Below are 6000 nucleotides of genomic sequence, written 5' to 3' on the forward strand. Positions count from 1 at the left end.
TAAACAGGAGGTATCCTAGAATACCTGCTCTCAAAGGTTTATACCAAATATGGAGTGTCAGGACCACAACCACCATTCCCTGTGAAGGACCCCTCCCAACCCCCAGCCTCCTCAGTTTGCCCATCTATAAAATAAGGGATCAAGAGAGAGAGGGATAGGCTATATCAATCATTCTCAAAATTTTGGTCTTGGGACCCCTTTACACTCTTTAAAAAAAATTTTTTTTTCAAGATTTTAATTTACTTGAGAGAGAGAGGGCATGAGCGGGTAGGAGGTGGAGGGGCCGAGGGAGAGGGAGAAGCAGACTCCTCACTGAGCAGGAAGCCCTATGCCTGGGATCATGACCTGAGACCAAGGCAGATGCTTAACCAACTGATCCACCCAGACGCCCCCCCTTTACATTCTTAAAAATTAAGAATTATTAATTTTTATTTGTTTCATCTATCAATATTTGCCAGATTAGAAATGAAAACAAAAAATATTTAATATTCATTAAAAATAACAATAGTATGGGGCGCCTGGGTGGCTCAGTGGGTTAAAGCCGCTGCCTTCAGCTCGGGTCATGATCCCAGCCTCCTGGGATCGAGCCCCGTATGGGGGCTCTCTGCTCAGCAGGGAGCCTGCTTCCTCCCTTCTCTCTCTGCCTGCCTCTCTGCCTACTTGTGATCTGTCTGTCAAATAAATAAATAAATAAATAAAATTAAAAAAAAAATAACAATAGTAAACCCATTGCATGTTAATATAGATGTCTTTATGAAAAGTAGAGTTTTCTAAAGGAAATTTAGTCAGAAGAGTTACAAATTCATTATTTTACAAATCTCTGGCAAATTAACGTCTGGCTTAATAGAAAGTTAGATTCTCATTGTTGTTCTAGTGGAAGTATATGTAGAAAATCCAGCCTCACACAGATAGATAGATAGATAGAAAAGAGAGGGGTATTTTTTTTAAGTTTTTATTTGTGTTTAGGAATCTCTTTACCCAACATGGGGCTCGAACTCATGACCCTGAGATCAAGAGTTACACACTCTTCCCACTGAGCCAACCAGGCACCCCAAGAGGAATATTTTAATAGCCTAGGTAGATAACTGAATATTCTTATATGTCAAATATAAGACATATTCTTATATGTTATATTATATTCTTATATTATATTATATTCTTATATTCTGACATATTCTTATATGTCAAAATTTAACATGTGGTAGTTTTCTTAAAAGTCAGTGGCAGGGGCGCCTGGGTGGCTCAGTGGGTTAAGGCGTCTCCCTTCCGCTCAGGTCATGGTCTCAGGGCTCTCTGCTCAGCAGGGAGCCTGCTTCCTCCTCTCTCTCTCTCTGCCTGCCTCTCTGCCTACTTGTGATCTCTGCCTGTCAAATAAATAAATAAAATCTTAAAAAAAAAAAAAGTGGCAGTGTGGAATCTGAAACCATATCAAAGGACTTTTCATACTCTGTTACAGAGATCCATTGATCTGTCTTGTAGTTAGAATGAATGTTTTACCCAAGCTTGATTCTGTCACATCATACAGTGGTTATTTGGAAATTACCAGGTTCACTGAGTCCTGCTTATCTTCCATATGTTTTCACATTTCATTATACAATATCAAAAACCACATTTGTTAATATCACTACTGATCTCATCAGAAAAGAAAAGTCTTGAAATATTAGAAAGCTTTTAAGTTCACAATAATGGGTGCAAGTTTTTCAAAATCCTAATTTATTTTATTTTAAATAATCGCTACGCCCAACATGGGGCTCAAACCCACAATCCTGAGATCAAGAGTTGCACACTCTACCAACTGAGCCAGCCAGGCACCCCTCCAAATCCTAATTTTGCTTGAAAGCTCACTTTTTATCTCTAGTAACTAGTACTATCAATTGTTTTCCTTGAAGTGACAGGCTGGCTTTGTTCATTTTTCAAGAAAATGCCATTAAAATGTGATTGATTTTTGTCTATTGATCTTATATCCTGAGACCTTGCTAAGCTAAATTATGTTTTGGTAACTTTTCTGGGAATAGTTTCACCTTTTCTGTGCACGAGGTTATGTCTTCTATAAAGACACTTTTACTTCTTTCCAGTCTGAATTCCTTTTTTTTTCTTTTGGATTATTTTACTGTTTATAATTTACAGTACACTGTTCAATACAGGTGGTAATAGTAGACTGACTTTTTTTTTTTTTTAGTGGACTGACTTTTGTGCCCATTCTTTGCGGGGAAAGCATACAGTAGTTCATCATTATATATGATATTAACTATAGCTTTTTGGTTTTTTTTTTTTACAACAGGTGTCCTTTACTAGATTGAGAAAGTTGCCTTCTTTCCTAATTTGCTAAGATTTTTTTAAAAACCATGAATGGTTGTTGACTTTCTTCTAATGCTTTTCCTGCATTTATTGAGTTGATCATATGTTTTTTCTGCTTTATTGTTAATATGTTAATATGTTAAATTATATTGACTGATTTTCAAATGATGAACCAACTTTGCATTCCTGTAAAAAAAAAGTACAAATTCACGATGTATTATTCTTTTTATATATTGTTACATTCTTGCATCTGTGTTCATGGAAGATATTGACCTGAATTTTCTCTTTCTGTAATATCTTTGATTTTGATGTCGGGGTAATGCTGAACTCATAAAAATGAGTTTGGGAAGTATCCCTTCACTTCTACTTTCTGAAAGAATTTTTATAGAATTGGTATTCTTTCTTCTTTAAATAATAATAATAATAGCCATTATTATTATTATTTTGGTTTTATTTACTTAAGTAATCTCTCCACCCAACACATGGCTCAAACTCACAATCCCAGGATCAAGAGTTGCATGTTCTTCTGACTGAGCCAGTCAGGCACCCCTCTTTCTGAAATTCTTGTGAATTCAGCAAGTGAAATCTTTGGGGCCTGGAGTTGGGTGTTTGGGTGTTTTTTGTTTTTGTTTTTATTTTGCAGGGGTGGAGATTACAGGGTGAGGAGGAAGTGAAGGTTTTTAATTATGAATTCAATTTCTTTCATTAATACAGGGCATTGATTTTCAACCAGAGATGATGCCCCTTCCCCAAGGGACACTTGGTAACCTCTGGAGATATTTGGGATTATTATAACTAGATGGTGCTTCTGGCATCTAGTGGGTTGAAGCCGGGAATACGGTTGCAAACCCTATCCCCCCACATAAAGAATTTTCTAGCCCAAATGTCAAGACTGCTAAAATTTGAAAAACCCTGATATAGGGCTCTTTGGATTTTCTAGTTCTTCTTGTAAGTTTTAACAACTTGAGACTTTCAAAGAATTTGTTCATTTCATGTAAGCCAGCGCATTTCTTCCTTTTGGTGTTTAGGCAAGGGGTGTCAAACTACAGCACAGGCCAAATTTAGCCTGCAGCCCATTTTTGAAATACTGCTTTATTTTTACACAGCCACACTTTTCATTTACTGTGGTTCCTTTACTACTACAACAACAGAGATGAATAGTTGCTCTAGAGATCATAGGCCCCACAATCCAAAAGTATTTGCTATCTGAATCTTTACAGAGAAAGAGCTACTGACCCGATTTGTATGATCTATAGTAATGTCCCCTCTCTCATCACTGATATTGCTAATTTGTGTCTTCCCTCTTGGGTACCTTTTTTTTTTTTTTTAAGATTTTATTTATTTGACAGAGACAGAGAGGGAGAGAACGCACAGGCACGCGAGCATGCACAAGCCAGGAGAACAGCAGAGGGAAAGGGAGAAGCAGGCTCCCGCTAAGCAGAGTCGGATGTGGGGCTCAATCCCAGAACCCTGGGATCATGACCTGAAATGAAGGCAGACACTTAATGACTGAGCCACCCAGGCACCCCTCTCTTGGGTACTTTTATCAGCCTACTCTAGAGGTTTATTTTATTGAACTCTACAAAGAAACAGTTTGTGGTTTTGTTGGTTTTCTCCTTTCTTTTCTATTTCATAGATTTCTTCATAATTTCTTTCTTTCTACTTAATGTGTTCTTTTTATTGCTAACTACGTTTTTTTTTTTTTAAAGATTGTATTCATCTATTTGACAGAGATCACAAGTAGGCAGAGAGGCAGGCAGAAAGAGAGGGGGAAGCAGGCTCCCCGCTGAGCAGAGAACCCGATGTGGGGCTCGATCCCAGGACCCTGAGACCATGACCTGAGCCGAAGGCAGAGGCTTAACCCACTGAGCCACCCAGGTGCCCCTATTGCTAACTACCTTTTAAATAAATTTTTTAAATTAAATGTCTCTTCTGTTTACCCTTTTTTTTTTTTTTTAAGATTTTTTTAATTTGTCAGAGAGAGAGCACAAGCAGGGGGGAGCAGCAGAGGGAGAGGGAGAAGCAGGCTCTCCACTGAGCAGGGATCCCTATCTGGGCCTCAATCCCAGGACCCTGAGCCAAAGGCAGATATTTAACAGCTGAGCCACCCAGGCACCCCTTGTTTCTTTCAAGGTCTTATTTATATTATATATATATAAACACATATAATGTAATACTGGCTTCAGGAGTAGAATTTAGTGATTCATCACTTACATATATAATGCCCACTGCCCCTCACAGCAGGTGCTTTCCTTAATGCCCATCATCCATCTAGCCCATCACCCACCTACCTCCCCTACAAGAACCCTCAGTTTGTCCTCTATCATTAAGACTCTCAGGGCACCGGGCACCTGGGTGGCTCAGCGGGTTAAAGCCTCTGCCTTCAGCTCAGGTCATGATCCCAGGGTCCTGGGATCAAGCCCCGCATCAGGCTCTCTGCTCAGCGGGGAGCCTGCTTCCCCTTCTCTCTCTGCCTGCCTCTTTGCCTACTTGTGATTTCTGTCTGTCAAATAAATAAATAAAATCTTTAAAAAAAAAAAAAGAATCTCAGAGCACCTGGGTGGCTCAGTCGTTAAGCGTCTGCCTTTGGATCAGGTCATAATCCTGGGGTTCTAAGTTTGAGACAGCATTGGGCTCCTTGCTCGGCAGGAAGCCTCTTTCTCATTCTCCCTCTATGCATGCTCTCTCAAATGAATAAATAAAACCTTTTAAAAAAAAGTAATTTTGGTAAAAAAAATTTTTTTTCTCTCTTCCCTCCAACCACCCTCTCCTCTTTTCTGGGCCATTTGATATTATCTCATAGCTTACCTTTTCTTTGTTCATCTATTTTTAGTGTTTTTCTCTTGTGTTTCAAGTTTTTATAGTTTCTGCTGCTGTGTCTTCAAGAATATACAAGTACACCTATTTTTCTTCTTCAGTGTGTAATCTTTTACCAGTCTTAAGTGAATTTTAAATTTCAGATATTGTACTTTTTTTTTTGAGAGAGAACACTTAGAGTCAAGGGCAAGGTGAAGGGGGAGAGAGGGAAAGGGAGAGAATTTTTTTTTTTTTTAAGATTTTATTTATTTGACAGACAGAGATCACAAGCAGGCAGAGAGAGAGGGGAAAGCAGGTTCCCTGCTGAGCAGAGTCCGATGCAGGGCTCTTTCCCAGGACCCTGAGACTATGACCTGAGCTGGCGAAGGCAGAGGCTTAACTCACTGAGCTACCCAGGCGCCCCAAGGGAGAGAATTTTAAGCAAACTTGGCGCTGAGCGAGGAACCCATCTGGAGCTCAGTCTCACAACCCTGAGATCATGACCTGAGCCGAAACCAAGAGTCAGACACTTAACTGACTTGAGCCACCAGGATCCCCCAGAGACTACTTTTAAGCTCCAAAAAAAAAAAATTTTTTTTTAAGATTTTATTTATTTATTTGACAGACAGAGATCACAAGTAGGCAGAGAGGCAGGCAGAGAGAGAGAGAAGAGGAAGCAGGCTCCCCGTGGAGCAGACAGCCCGATTCGGGGCTCGATCCCAGGACCCCAGGATCATGACCTGAGCTGAATGAAGGCAGAGGCCTTAACCCACTGAGCCACCCAGGCGCCCCTAAGCTCCAAAAATTTTGATTCACTTTATGTTTTCCACTTCTCTCATTATGTTCATTTCCATTAAATCCTTGAGCATATTTGTAATAGTGCTTTCAAAGTCCTTGTCTACTATT

Source organism: Martes martes (genome assembly GCF_963455335.1).
Source record: "Martes martes genome assembly, chromosome: 4".
In the NCBI taxonomy this organism is placed as follows: Eukaryota; Metazoa; Chordata; class Mammalia; order Carnivora; family Mustelidae; genus Martes; species Martes martes.